Here is a 15,971-nt window from a genome sequence, read left to right as displayed (position 1 = left end):
CTATACGTTGGCGCTGTGGAACCGACTTAGTCATATGCTATTCTACCATGGTGTGGTACCACCTTGGTTATATAGTATGGTGGCCATCTTGGTCTTCTGGTATGTATACATTGTTGCTGTGGGATGGTTAGCATTGCATCTGCCATTTTGAAACATAGTTCGCAATGACATTGGATTTCAGGCTAACGCGACCTTGACAAACGCGAGCACTAGAGCTAACCCTATAAACGGTGCCAGTTTCGGTGACCTTTTTGCACATTGCGATTACAGTTGTGGCTCGTTGATATGGAAACTTTTGTTCCTGAGCAAAAGTGTCTATAAAGTGAGTTGTCCGTAATAATGAATCATGAGGAAAAAGAAAAAAAGAAACTTTATGAATACGGACTGCCTCTGTGCATAGTGGCAGGGAAGTGAAAATCATGCAGTCTTGGAAGCTCGAGGTGCACTATTCTGGTCCCTGTTATCTTTAAAATCGTGTTGTAAACCGAAGCACGTTTGAAGATCCTAGCGGCCCATAAGATGCTTGATGGCACCTCTTGGTGTGATGGAGTACCTCCTACTACAAATGTTCAAGCACAGCCCAAAAACTCTGTACTCACTCGGCTGACAGCTGTTGAATGTAGTTTTCAATGCAGCAATCGAGTTTTTTTTTCTCTGCCATTCATGCAATGCAACAGTGGTTAGACACGTCGGCTGGGCACTTTGGTGCTACAAAGCATGAAAGCACACACACACACACAAAGGCCATTACTTCTGCACTTGCACATTCACACTGCCTTTCGCTGGTGTTCTGCACTTGAAATATAAGGGGCGGAACATCTGGTAGAGGCACTGGGAATTTTGTTCTCATTGCTGTCCGCATTAACGGGACAAAAATACATGGATCCCAATGGGCTCCGTGCATTTTCACCCTGTCCATTGTCCAGAGAGCGTGTTTTCATATTAACAAGGTGCAACTACATCGATAAAGTTTTGTCCCTAGGAAAACCACTCATAATTCGAGTCGTCCGTATTACTGGGGGTCGTATTAACAGGGCAAGACTGTATTGTAAAACTTATTCCTCTGAAATTTCCTCTTGTACTAGCTTTCTGTGGCGTTCAGTCTGCGGCGTCGGGTGTACACAAGCAAGAATACCCATATCTGCTCTGGTGACCTTGTTGTATGAGCATCGTTCTCATATGTGAGAGTTGTGGAGTTTTATCATCAGCGCCATTCAGTATCCACAGGTTTCCAATAGGTACAAGTGTTCCCCTGCCCTTATGCTTGGCTTCTCTAGGGTTAAATGCTTCGAAAATGGGTGTTTTAGCCCATCTTGTGTAAAGAAAAACACCTTTTGCCTTGGTGCTATTTTAGCCAAAACTAACCTTGCTTCATTAAAAAACCATCATCACCAAAGAATGTGCATGGTTCAGGGGAAATCCTACAGTCCAATGACATGTGGTGGTTGGCAGCTGCCTGATTAACAGGGTTATTACTCCTACTTTGTGCAGTTATAAGTGTTTGAAAGCACTAGGAAAGCGCAATGTAAATTTTTGTTGCATTTAGATGTTGCATTGCTGTTCAAAACCTTTTTTGTATTGCTGTTGATCATTTATTTCTTTTTATTGCATTGTTAGTAAGCAGAAGCTGCTGAGTTCACTCTATAGAGATCTGACTTCTCCTGATTGACCACTTTGTGTAAAAATTCGCCTAGCAACATGAACTCAATGAAAATGCCACTAACCATGAAACCATTGGGGGTTTTTAGAGAAATTGGTAATGTTTGGTTTGGTTTGTGGGGTTTCCAAAGCGACTCTGGATATGAGGGATGCCATAGTGGAGGGCTCCAGAAATTTCGACCACCTGGGGTTCTTTAACGTGCACTGACATCGCACAGTGCACGGTCCTCTAGAATTTCGCGTTCATCGAAATTCGACCATTGCGACCGGGATCGAACCCGCATCTTTCGGGTCATCAGCCAAGCTCCATAACCACTGAGCCACCGCGGCGGCAATTGGTAACATTTAGCGTGCATACATCCATTATATTTTTTGTTGCACCGAAACTACTTCTAACTTAAACCATAATTTGTTTTTAACTTTGGTCACTAGTACATATTGTATCACAGTAATACATTACTGTTGTACAGCCACCACGGTGGCTCATTAGTTATGGTGCTTGGCTGCTGACCCAAGAGACACGGGTTCAATCCCGGCCGCGGCAGTCACATTTCGGTGGAGGTGAAATACTAGAGGCCTGTGCACAGTGTAATGTCTGTGCATGTTAAACGACCCCAGGTGGTCAAAATTATCAAGCCCTCCATTACAGCGTTTCTCATAGCCTGAATCACTTTGGGATGTTAACCCCTATGTATAAAAAAAATATTAGTTGTAGTAGTATCATGTTAAGCTTCACCACTAATAACTCCTCCATGTGGTCTGCAGACATCTCAGGTCTTTGCCCTAGTACTCTTTGGTGAGGTTATGAGAAAACTTAAAGGATAAAAGCAAGGACCTCTTTATCTGCCCTTGTAAGGTCTTGCACAGGTACAATGGCACTCACCTGATTGGATCTACTGCGACAATCCTCTTGCATGTCTGCTTAGATAAGGTTCGCTACATTTGATCGTGTTTAGTGGAAAGTTAAACATTTGCCGCTAGATAATTTCTCGGCGGTGAAAAGCTTATCCTGCATGAAGCATTGGTCACTCTTTTCCGGCATTTCTTTAATGCAAAAATTTTTGAGCTGAGGTGCCAATTCCCTAGTCTGTGTCATCGTCGTGTGTTTATACAGTGCAGGCCAAATCACCAGATGTGTGTTCGTGTTTCCCCAACACTTTTTAATGCTCAGATAAATGCTCACTTCTAGTGCGAGCTTGAATCCTGGTGACAGCTGGCAGCCTAGGTGCTCAAGAAAGCGTCATCTTCAGCCTGTTGTTTGCGCAGGCATGCAGAATTTCAATCAGGAGTAGTATTGGGCACTTGTTTGGGTTGGTCGTTTCCTGTGTGTCGCTAGCTATTGTTTTTTATCATCTTGAGCGACAGTTTTAAGGCCAATGAACACAAACTTTTAATTAAAATTGACTAAGCAAACAATCTGTGTGATGTTTAACTCCAGCTGACATAACTTGCAATCGAATCAATATACTAATGTCCTATTATGCTACAACACTCCTTCAACCAGATATTTTTGCACCATGGTTTCTCCCATAGTGGAACTGTAATGGTCACACCACAAAGCCAAGAAGGCACTACAAACTTGAAATGCACATGGCACAGCTTGTTTTAGTTGGAATGAAGCGAAAGACTGACTAAAAGTGATGTGTTTCCCGTTATGTTTTTCAGACTGCAAGCCTCCCTTCCGGCATTTCTAATCAAGTCCAAGTTTCCATTCCGCCAATCTGTGGATCACTCTTTGACAAAGAGCCCTTACTGGCCTCATGTCTGCACAAAAATGCAGCTTGTTGATGGCTATTTTGTTTCACGTTTCGCATAATGCCTTACCGACTTGCCTCTGTTAATACCAGTGTTCCATATGTTTTCTTGCTTTGCTTTGTCGGAAGTAATTGCCCTGCTGCCATTTCATGTTTTTGCCCTCGTTGTGATGTTCACACTTAACCCGATGTGCCCGTGGGGTTTAAGAGCACAGGTTGCCGTGACGACTGTTGCAAACATCCAAAATGGCACTGTGGTGACTGGATGAGTCAGTTTGATGGGTGCTGTCAGGGAAGCTAAAGATCGTGGAATGTGTCACATTTGGCTGAACTGCATATGCACACATTATGGTAACCTAGCACTTTACTACTGAGACTGCTGGTCATCTGTCTAATCCACACAGCAGTGTCCTCATGGCAACAGCTTATTCTCATTGTGGGAGTGAAGTGACGACAGCAATTCAGTCCTTAAAGCATCTCGATGTGTGATACTGGTTCTCTCGGTAGTTGCCATTCAACACCAAGGATTGGGCGGTATCATGTGGAAGTATAAAGAGTATGTTTATGGGTGTTAAAACGCAAGCACCGGCACAAGTCATGCCTGCATTGTGCCATTAACTGTGTCAGTGCACTGTGCCAATAACTATTTAGCCGCCGGGGTGGGTGGAGTTCCTATAGCAGATGCATATCCCCCCATCTTCTGTCCTTTCTTCCCACCATGTTGTCTACAATTAATAACTGAATAATTGATTGGTTATTAATTTCAATATTTAGAAACGAACTGACCATAGTATATTTATAGCCGCCGCGGTGGCTGTGTGGTTACAGCGCCCGGCTGTTGGCCCGAAAGACGCGGGCTCGATTCCGGCCGCAGCAGTCGAATTTCGATGGAGGAGAAATTTTAGAGGCCCGTGTACTGTGCGATGTCAGTGCATGTTAAAGAACCCCAGGTGGTGGAAATTTCCGGAGCCCTCCACTACAGCATCTCTCATAGCCTGAGTCGCCTTGGGACGTTCAAAAAGAAGAAAGAATAGTATATTTATAGGTACTAAGCACCTGCAAATATGTTTTGGCAATGGTTTCTACAGTACTTTTATTCATTGATCAGCCATATAGTGCAGTCATCCATGCACTTAATGTGAACTGGGATGACGCAGTTTAAATGGGCCGCCGTGGTGGCCCAGTGGTTATGGTGCTCGGCTGCTGACCCGAAAGATGCGGGTTTGATCCTGGTCGCGATGGTCGCATTTTGCTGGAGGTGAAATGCTAGAGGCCCATGTGCTATGCAATGTCAGTGCACGGTAAAGAACCCCAGGTGGTCAAAATTATTTGGAGCCCTCCACTACGGCATCTCTCATAGCCTGAGTCACTTTGGGGCGTTAAACCCCATAAACCAAACAGTTTGAACGGCCTTATGCAGCAAATACTGTGCATGAAGAGGACTCATCGATACTTTTTTGTATGAAAACTAGCCTAGCTATTAACTAATGTTTCATTTTAGAATAGAAAAAGCATTAGAAAACGTATTTCATTAATGCGTGCTGCCAAATCAGATCGAAAAACAGAATACATAGGTTTTGTGGATGCATTTCGAAACCTGTGTCATGCATGATGTTGGTTTGTACTGGTCCTTCCCTTGGCTATTGATCTGCTCAAGCTTGATGTCATTTCAAATTGCGCGTAGTGCACAACGGAAAGAGCTGAAGCTTATGTTCATGAGGATGTGCGAGCAGTTTCCATTCTGGATGGCACCTTGATCTATAACGATCTCCTTTTCTTTTTGTGTCCTTTATATGTTTCTAGATGCTACCTGAGTGGCTTCATACCAAGTGTTTCACTGAAGGTGTTCTGCAGATTTTAATATAAACCTTTTGTTTAGAAGAGTGCTTTTTTTTTTGGCATAACATTGTTAGCAGTTTAGCGCCTCAGACTACAGCAAGGACATGATAACTAGTAAGCAGGTTAACTAATAAATTGATTAGTTGACTTCTTAACTGTTACTGTTAGACTCTGTGTTTATTGAGAGGCATGTAGCCCAGAGTAAGTAATATCCATGTCAATTTTTAGTGTAGGAAAATTTCATCAACAAGGCCCCAGCACTGGGGGGTAACTGCAATTTTGAAATTCTAAAAACTGATATCAATATCACTTACGGTGGGATACACGCCTCTCAATAAATAAGGAGGCTAACAGTAATAGTTAAAAAGTTAACTATTCAATATTAGTTAGCCAGCTCACTTGTTAGCATGTATTAACTGTATTATGCGCTACACCGCTGACAATGCTATGCTAAAAAAACGCTCTTGAAACTCAAAAAAAGCTATTAAAAGTTTCAGAAAGTCTTAGGTGAAACACTTGGTATATTCTGTCCAGCTGTTTTATTGCGTGCAGACGCAAGCATCCACACATTGTTTAAGGCTTAAGGAACTATCTTTATTTTTAGCTTATCTGAATTTCTGGTGAGGATTTTCATTAATGTGCACTTGAGAATGATGTTATGTGTTTCAGCTGCTGCAGCGGCTCAGTGGTTACGGCTCTTGGCTGCTGACCCGAAAGATGCGGGTGTGATCTCGGCCTCGGTGGTCAAATTTCCGTGAAGGTGAAATTATAGAGGCCTGTGTACTGTGCGATGTCAGTGCACATTAAAGAGCCCCAGGTGGTCGAAATTTTCGGAGCCCTTCACTACATCATTCCTCGTAGCCAGAGTTGGTTTGGGACGTTAAACCTCCACAAACCATGTTATGTGCTTCTTTTATTTCTTAATATTTTTACTCTGTTTTGCTACCAGTTTCTGTCATACCGCAAGTGAGAGTCTAACTTCTCCAACTTGTCTTGAGAGATGGACTAGCTCTTATCCGTAAATGGAGGCGTATCGATCACGTTTTTACAAGCATGCTGCTTTCCTTTGTGCAGGCTTGGACGCCAGTCATGACGAGCGCAGCTCATTGCCTGAGAAAACTTCACAGAATGAAATACAGTGCTACCTGTGCCCCAAATGTGACTACGTCACATCTCTCAATGCCGAATTGAAGTGCCACCTGAGAGAACATACTGCACTGCCTGAGAAAACTTTGCAAAACACCAAAATGAAGTACCGCCTGAGAAGACACACTGACCTGCCTGAGAAAGCTTCGCAGATTGGTGTACAGCGCTACTTGTGCCGTGATTGTGGGTACGCCGCACCTTGCAACGCCAAATTGAAGCGCCACCAGCGGAAACACACTGGCGAGCGCCCTTACCAGTGCAGCCATTGCAGCCGGAGCTTTGCGACGAGCGAGCAGCTGGCGGCCCATCTTCGCATTCACACGGGAGAAAGGCCGTACCAATGCCACCTGTGTCCCAATGCCTTCAAACATCTTAGCAGTCTAAAGAGTCACTTAGTATCCCACAGGTTTGAAAAGCCATTCAAGTGTCGTTTCTGCTCGAAGGGGTTATCATGCAGGGTGAGAATGAAAGGCCACGAACGCAGATATCACGCAGAGGCATCCATTGTTCCCTGAAGCTGTGGTGTGTTCTGCAAGCATTAAGGGGTGTGCTTGCGGGAAACTTCATGCATTGCATGGTAACGTAAGTCTGTCTTTTAAGGTCCTTCTTCTTAGGGATCATTATTAAAGGGTTCCAGGATCATAATTTTGGCAAGGAGCATCTTGCTGCAATGTTACATGGTGCCATAATGCCAGAGACAACATGTAAAATTCTGTGCTGACGAACTCTTCGCGTATGAGTCTCGGTTCTTCGGTGGACAGGGAAGAGTGATGTCAGTTAAAAAGTTGAACTGGCCGAGGATAGCTCCCTTTGCGTTGTAGTCAGTTTTGTTTATGTTTCAATTATTCTTTTGCTGAATCCTTTCTGGCTTGTGTTACTAGTGGCAAATATGATTATGAAATTATGAAACCTGGCTTAGAAAAGCTGACAGGCATCATGGTGTCTGCTTTATATGTCTTTCTTTTTCTGTGCAAAGTTATCCAGTGAGTCTTCTCTCTTGCATAAAACAAAAAAAGGCGGAAAAGAATTACTTTGGTATGCACTCGAGCCCAGTCCTGACAGTTATGCGGACAGTGTTCGTTATATCCAAAGTTCATAGCAAATTAACTTCCCATTTTACTGCGAAAAATATGAAGTCCAACAAGAGCGGCATTTATTTCTTTAAGAAATTGGTTATATACGTCTATTTCTTCAGGGCGCTTTCCAAGCTCTTGAGTGTGATCATGTTCTTGCACTGAGACCTTTACTGCGAACAATCTGTGTTAGGGACAGTATAACTAATCGCATTTGAAGCATTAACAGCAGCTGGTGGCAGGTCGGGCTTCGTAATCAGATTCCTGACAGTCAGGGAGGGCTCGTACTTCGTGTACGATGGCTTCGTTAGAGCACGGGATTCGGCCGAAGTTGTTCATGGTATTTGAGGTGCATTGCCTTTGCCCTAATAAATATTTCTGACGGTAGCACCACCCTCGTTCATATTAACGGAGTGTTCTTTGTCAATGCGCTCAACTGTATATTCTTCTGTGTTCCCACCATGTAAACGGCAAAGGTACTTAATTGCTGTCCTGGGTTGATGTACAGTCTCTATACTAGCCTTATCCATTGCTAACAAGATGAGTGCTAATCTTTGCCAGACGATTCTTAATTATCCCCTCTGTTCAATTCCCTATAGCCAGTGTGTTTCAGTGCTTTTTGTTATGTTCAGTGCTTGTTGTTTCTTGGCAAAAAAAAGGAGCACCAGTTTTGCTGGCACATTTTTAAGTTGCGGTCATTTTAAGACTTATTCTCGTGCCATCTCCTTCATGCTAGCTTTGCTGTATGAAACCTGGTTTAGAAAAGCAGACAAGCATCATGGTGTATGCTTTATATGTCTCATAAACCCACCCCATAACCTCATAAACCAACCTAGCTTTGCTGTGACGTCCAGTCTGTAGCTGAAATGTGTGGAAGCAAGTGTGCCCAATGTTTGGGGTGAAATCCTACAATCACATCATTTACAGGGATGACTGCAAGTGTTGGTTGTCAGCTGCCTCATTGGACATTGATATTATTTGCACTGGTGCAGTTATAAGTATCTGAAAGCACCGGGAAACTTTAGAGTAACATTTTGCTGCATAACCTTTTTATATTACTATTTTTCTTTATTATTCTTTATTCTTATTCAGTAATATTGTAAATTGATCAAAACCACAAAATAAAAAAAAATTAAAGATCCCCTGTGCCCCTTGGTTTCTGTGGCTGTTGGCTTCTCTCATATTTATAACGAGCCCCTCATTCCCTTTCTTTGTCTGCTTAATTGCTTAGCGAGGGCCTCGGTTCTGGCAGCCTTGATGCCTTAGGAAGCATAAGAGGGTTCTCACACAGCTTCCACCCGCGCCGTTCGATGACGTTCTACGTCACACCTGCGGTAACTCAGGACGTTCTACGTCCGCCGCTTAAGAGCGTGGGTGGCGCTGGTGAACACTCCCAAGGTTCGGTTATTTGTAAACATAAATACCCCCGAAAGCAGAAGGTTTGACAGCCGTCGCCGTAGCTCAGAGGTAGAGCACCGGACGCGTAATTCGGAGGTCGTGGGTTCGGATCCCACCGGCGGCATGTGGTTGTTTTTTCTTCTGCTTTTCTAATCAATTAGCTTTAAGCGATAAAATATTCAGTAATATTGTAAATTGATCAAAACCACAAAATAAAAAAAAAATTAAAGATCCCCTGTGCCCCTTGGTTTCTGTGGCTGTTGGCTTCTCTCATATTTATAACGAGCCCCTCATTCCCTTTCTTTGTCTGCTTAATTGCTTAACGAGGGCCTCGGTTCTGGCAGCCTTGATGCCTTAGGAAGCATAAGAGGGTTCTCACACAGCTTCCACCCGCGCCGTTCGATGACGTTCTACGTCACATCAGCGGTAACTCAGGACGTCCTAAGTCCGCCGCTTAAGAACGTGGGTGGCGCTGGTGAACACTCCCAAGGTTCGGTTATTTGTAAACATAAATACCCCCGAAAGCAGAAGGTTTGACAGCCGTCGCCGTAGCTCAGAGGTAGAGCATCGGACGCGTAATTCGGAGGTCGTGGGTTCGGATCCCACCGGCGGCATGTGGTTGTTTTTTCTTCTGCTTTTCTAATCAATTAGCTTTAAGCGATAACATATTCAGTAATATTGTAAATTGATCAAAACCACAAAATAAAAAATTAAAAAAAAATTAAAGATCCCCTGTGCCCCTTGGTTTCTGTGGCTGTTGGCTTCTCTCATATTTTTCTTTTATGTTCAGTATATTGCAGTGTTAGTAAACAGAACCTGCTGAGTGCTTTCTAGGGATTTGCCTTGTCTTGAATGGTCAAGTTTTATGAAAAATGATCTGCATAACAAAACTGTTGGCAGACTACAGTGTGACTTAGCAAATATTGTTTCGTAATTTTTATGATTGGCGAAGCATTGTTCATTGTTAATTGAATGTTTGATCAAGGCATTTTGACAGGTAATAAATGGTGGTTTGCATTGAAAACAACGACAAAAAGTTTTGGCTTGTCATTTTGCTTCGGTGATGAGAAGAAAACAAAATGAAGATGTGCATATGAGAATCTGTGTCATGAATCTGTGTCGTGGTAGGTGACTGGCCTACCACAGTGGGCAAGTGGCAGACTGTTCAGGCATGTGTGTGTGTGCGTATAGGTTTAGGTTTATTGTGGTTTAATGTCCAAAGTGACTCAGGCTATGAGGGACGCTGTAGTGGAGGGCTCCGGAAATTTCGACCACCTGGGGTTCTTTAATGTGCACTGTCATCGCATAGTACATGGGCCTCTAGAACTTCGCCTCCATCGAAATTCGGTCACCGCAGCCAGGATCAAACCCACGTCTTTCGGGTGAGCAGCCAAGTGCCGTAACCACAGCGCCACCATGGCAGGGTTTTGTGTGTGTGTGCGTGCGCGTGCGTATGTGTGCGCACGTGCACCTGCAAGGTTATGGTGATGTCCCAAGGTCATGTGACCTAGATGGCAGGTGGGCCACCTGTTTTTTGATAACCCTGATGTTGTGTGTTTCCTTCAACCCTCTTGCTGCATCGGGCTCGTATTACTAGTATTTCTTCTCATGTACACATACTTCTGATAATGCACTGCTGTATAGGTGGAATATGCAAATGAGCCATTTTGTGCAATTGTTTGGTAATGGAATGACAGGGCTGGGTTTTTCATCATTTCAGGAAATTGTTCTGTCCTCTTCCTTTCTTGGCCTTAAGTACAGGCGCGGCCATAAGTAAACGGAGCACGCTATTGCGTTCGAAGTGCAATCACGCTTTCTCCATTCGTAATGAAGAAGCGTTGTTTGTCTACAAGAAAGCCCACCAACCACCTCTACCAGCATGCACGTACCACTGCTGGAAATTTCAATTAGGTGACGCGTGAAAAATATTCGAAGACAGTTGCATGCTCCATTTACTTTTGTCCGCGCCTGTACATTTTTATGGATGCGCTTGGAGTGCAAAGCTCATTCTTGATGGCCTTTTTCCTGTTGATTAATTGCTCCAAACAGTCTACCATAGATGAGCTGTTGTGTTTAATGGTGCTGACTATGATCTGCATCGTTTTTTTTTTTCTGTTTTTCTCACAGCATCAATGGTGGCCTGAAGTTCGCCTGCATCTATGCAGCACATGGAACCAACTTTCATCTGCTGTGAACTGTCTGCAAGTTTCCCCTTTAGTGCACCCCTGGGGCTATGCTGTTGTTGTAGTGCTACATTTATTCTGTCTCTGTAGCTCCCATCATAGGCACTCAGATGGTCGGGATTCTGTGTCGTGTCTGCAAGTGTGTTTTGGGAGCTCATGCACTTTTTTCGAAGAAGCTCAAATTACGACTCTTTTAGGTGTTGGAAAGCATCCCAAAAATGTTTGTACAGTAAACTGGGACTTTCAGAGCTGTAGCATGAACTTGACTGTCTTCAAGCAGGCTTCACGTTTGTCTGCAGGGGTGCTAGATGTTATTGCAGAGGTGACAGTTTGGAAAAGTGGTGCGGTTTTTTTCCTTCCTTGCTATCTTCAGCTGTGCACATCATTTTCATAATTAGTCTTATTATTCATGGCAGTGTGTTGTGTGGATCTGCTCAAGCTTGATGTCTTTTCAAATTGCCCGCAGTGCACAGAACGAACTGCAGTAGTTGATGTTCATAAGGTTGTGTAAGCAGTTTCCATCTGTGGTGGCATCTTGAACAATAAGAAATTTAATTCCTTTTCTTTTTGAATTTGATGCATGTATACAGATCATGCTACCCTAATGCCTCCATGTACTCTGGTCTGCTTTTGTGTAATGTGCAAATGCAAGCATCCACACAACATTTGACATGCAAAGAACTGTCTGTCGATAGGATGACGCCCGACTTCCTGGTGGACTTTCATTCATGTGCACTTGAGAAAGTAAGGCTGTTATGTGCTTCCTTCATTTCCTTCTATGAAGCTGTCTATCAGGCGCCACTTGAGATTTCACTTCTCCAGTTTCTCTCGAGTTAGGCGTATCTTTCCAGTCTTAAGAAATCTGCGCTTTCTTCTTTCGTGCAGGCTCAACCACCAGTCATGACGGGCTCAGCTCACTGCCTGAGCAAACTTTGCAACATGGAATGCATCGCTACCTGTGCCCTGAATGTGACTATGCCACGCCTTACAACCCGAATTTGACGCGCCACATGAGGAAACATACCGGAGAGCGCCCCTTCCGGTGCAGTCATTGCAGCCAGAGCTTTTCAAGGAAGGACCACTTGTTGACTCACTTTCGCATTCACACGGGCGAGAAGCCGTACCAATGCCACCTGTGTCCCTGTGCTTTCACCCAACATAAAACCCTAATATTCCATTTGCGGTCTCACAGGGGTGAAAAACCATTCAGTTGTCGTTTCTGCTCGAGAGCGTATACATCCAGGGAGCAAATGAAACATCATGAACGCAAATGTCACCCAGGGGCGTCCACTGATCCATGAAGTTTTGGTGTGTTCTGCCAACACAGAGTGGTGTGCTCTTTGGAAACCTTTATGCATTGTACAGAGAAGCAAATCTGGCCTCAAGGTCCTTCTTTACGGGGCTCATTATTACAGGATTTCATGACCACATCTTTTCACAAAAAACCTGTTGCTCTAATGTTACATGGCACTATAATGGCAGAGAAAACGTGAGAGAATCCTAAAATGATCCATTGTTCTCATGATCAGTTTTGGCTTTTTATTCGTGAAAAATGAACAGTGCTGTCAAAGAAATGTGCTGGATTTGGTTTATGCTTAGAATATTCTTTTCCTGAATGCTCTCTGTCTTGTGTTTCCAATGTCAAACATGGTCACAAAACTTTGTTTTAAACATAGACAGGCACAGCATAAAGTTTATTTCAAATGTTTTTCTTCTTACACAGTCAGGCATCACTAAGGAATTTTGTTTTTCTTTTGTGTTTGAGGAAAGTTTGAAAAAGAATAACTTACTAAATTTGTTCCTGTGTTGCTGTCTTGTAATGATGTGTCATCACTGTATAGTGAAAATACTGTAGTGTTAATTTTTAATTTTTTACTGTTCTTGATGCCTTATGGGCTACAAATGTTCTTGAATGCTTGTTATAATGTTTGCTGCTTTTTGTTTCCTGATTAAACTGAAGGTCTAGTTTTACTGATACATTTTCACAGGACAGTAACTGCGGGAGGTATTCCACTAGCACTTGATCTCGTAATCGCTTCCGATGGACATTTGGTTTGCAGCCTCAATATATGGGATCAAGTGTGCCCAGTCTTAAGGCAAACTGCTACAATCCTGGCTCCTGCAGTAATGGCAAGAGTTGTTGGCTGAAAGCTGCTTTTTTTGACATGATTATTGTCTGCAGTTTCTGCGGTTATAAATATTTGAAAGAGCCAAGACAATTTGAAGCAACTTACTGGCTGCGCTCAAATGTTATGTCGCAGTCCAAACTGTTTTGTATTACTGTCCTTGTTTTGTGTGAATTTTTGGTAAACAGAAACCACTTTGTGCACTCCATAGATATGGCTTTTCTTTAACCACCACTTCTTTTTTGTGTGTGTGAAAAATCAGGTGCGTGGCAAGTCAGTCACTGTTTGCAGGCTACAGTGTGCCTTAACAGGTATTGTTTCAAGAGTAATTTTTGTGATGTGCGTAGTCTTGTTACTTGAATGCGTGAGCAAGGCATGTTGACACCTAATAAACAATGGTTTGCATTAGAAAGAGTAACAGCAAGAGTTATATGTCATTTTTTCATGGGTAATGAGAAGAGAACAGAACAGAGATGTGCACATATGTATATGACAATTGTTGTCATGGACTATGTTGACCTTGGGGGGCCATTACTCTGTCGTCTATGAAAAGTTCGATCTGAGCTTGGTGGTCCATTATGACTGGAATGTGCAGTTGTACAAAAGACAGACGAAGAACACATAACTAGCCTGCCAGCATCCATCTTGTCCCTTATGCGCTCATTTGCTTCCTTATTTTGTGCAGGCCTCCCTTCTGGCATTTCTGATCAAGTCAGCTATGCTTCACTAATCTCTCGTTAACTCTTTGGCCAAGGCATTCTGCCTGGCTCTTGTCGACATGGCAGTGCAGCTTCTTGATGGCCGTTTTGTATGGTTGTGTGAAATTCAAAATTTCCAAATTGCTAATATAAGTCTTTTCTGTTCTTTGAATCAAATACTACATATTCAGAATTTTCCAATACGAAGCAAATTCGTTCTGAAATTTTGTTATAGTTTTCGTATAATTTACATGAAGTTCGAATAGGGCATTCGCAGATTTTTCAACAACTGTTTTAATGACAGGACCCACTCCATTGCTGTACAACGTGTTGCTGTTACCGGTCTGTGCTGGAAGGAGGGTTTAGCACTGCGCCTTGGTTTAGTTGTGTGGCACCATTCATAAAGTTCATACACATGGCGTCGCCGCGGTGGCTCAGTGGTTATGGTGCTCAGCTGCTGACCCGAAAGGCGCGGGTTCGATCCCGGCTGCGGCGGCTAGAATTTCTTTGCAGGAGAAATTCTAGAGGCCCGTGTACTGTGCGATGTCAATGCACGTTAAAGAACCCCAGGTGGTCGAAATTTCTGGCAGGGGGGGGGGGGGGGGGGGGGGGAGGAAATGGCCCGAGTTCAGAGAAAGCCAAAAAAAGGTGGGGCGGAGGGGGTAACAGGAATGTCATGGTTTCCGAGAACTGATAGTAGGGGATTAGGAGAGAAAAAAAAAAAGGTGAACAAAGGGAGAGGGAATCCACAAATTTAAATCACTGCAACCAACAGGGATTAACATGTCCAAAGGAAACCTGGAATCACTCAGGTACATTCCAGGGTTAGCATAATTTTAAATTAACAGATGTCTTGCACGTGGTCAGACCATTTCCTAGAACCTCGCATAAGTATATTATCGCTCTTTGCACCCTTCCCACGCCATATCTTCCACCCCATTTCCGGCCTTCTCACCCTCTCCCTTTGTTCACCTTTTTTTTTTTTCTCTCCTAATCCCCTACTATCAGTTCTCGGAAACCATGACATTCCTGTTACCCCCTCCGCCCCACCTTTTGGCTTTTTTTGAACTCTAGCCATTCCCCCCCCCCCTGCCTTGTCCTTCCTTGGAAATGCCCCCCCTTCCTTGGAAATGCCCCTCCTTCCAGTGCCAGCCTATTTTGTTTGCCTTGTTCTCATTTCCCTGTACCACGCTGACTAATCCTCTTATCTGAGTTTTCCAGGTCCACCCAGCGCCTCCCCCCCGTCACAGCCCCTTCAAAATCTTTGTTCATTACACACCCCCGGGATATAAGTTTTTCCACTATTGCAGCTTAACGAATCAAGATTCACCTGCCTCCCCTTCCTGACACGCATCCCCTCCCACACCACTTTCCTTCCCCACCCCCGGGGCCTTCCTCCTCGGAGCGAAGGCCCTATTTAATCCCTGCCAATGATGAACGCTTTGCCCAGACGAAGACAAGTCCCCTTGTCGAAACGTTGGCTCAAGCAACCTGAGGTTTTCCCCTCCCTTGTTCATTTTGTGATCGCCAAGGACCATCTACCACACCCTCTCTCTACCATGGACTCTCATAGCCTTAGTCGCTTTGGGACGTTAAACCCTCATAAACCAAACCAAACCATCATACACATGGCCTCCAAGTTATGCGATGCAGTGGTAATTCTGCCGTCATGCTCTGTATCAGAGGTGATGGTTAAAGCTGTGGTTCTTCTCATCAGCTGGTTTGGGTTAGTTTGTCGTCGCCGTCAGTAGCAAAAATAGCTTTTGTATGCACGCCATTGTGGCCTTGGAGTTAATACACTGACCTCGTATTGTGTGCCCCGTAGTGGGGCCAGCATTGCATCTTTCGACAGCTACAGCTTTGTGTCTGTGACTTATAGTGCCACCGCTAGTGCTTCGCCGTTTCGCTTGAATATTCGTTTGTATGGATATTTGTACAAGTACCAAATAAGCACACAAATATTCAATTTGTGTTCAGTTCGATTCTTTCATTATTCAATTCATATTCAGTTCAGTTTTAACTACACTGTCCATATTCTATTCAGCAGCAAAGCTAGCTTATAAAAGTATTATTGGAATCAGTTTCGAAAAACTGC

Source organism: Amblyomma mixtum, chromosome 7, assembly GCF_055824585.1.
Source record: "Amblyomma mixtum isolate Tamu chromosome 7, ASM5582458v1, whole genome shotgun sequence".
Classification (NCBI taxonomy): Eukaryota; Metazoa; Arthropoda; class Arachnida; order Ixodida; family Ixodidae; genus Amblyomma; species Amblyomma mixtum.
This window is presented reverse-complemented; position numbering follows the sequence as displayed.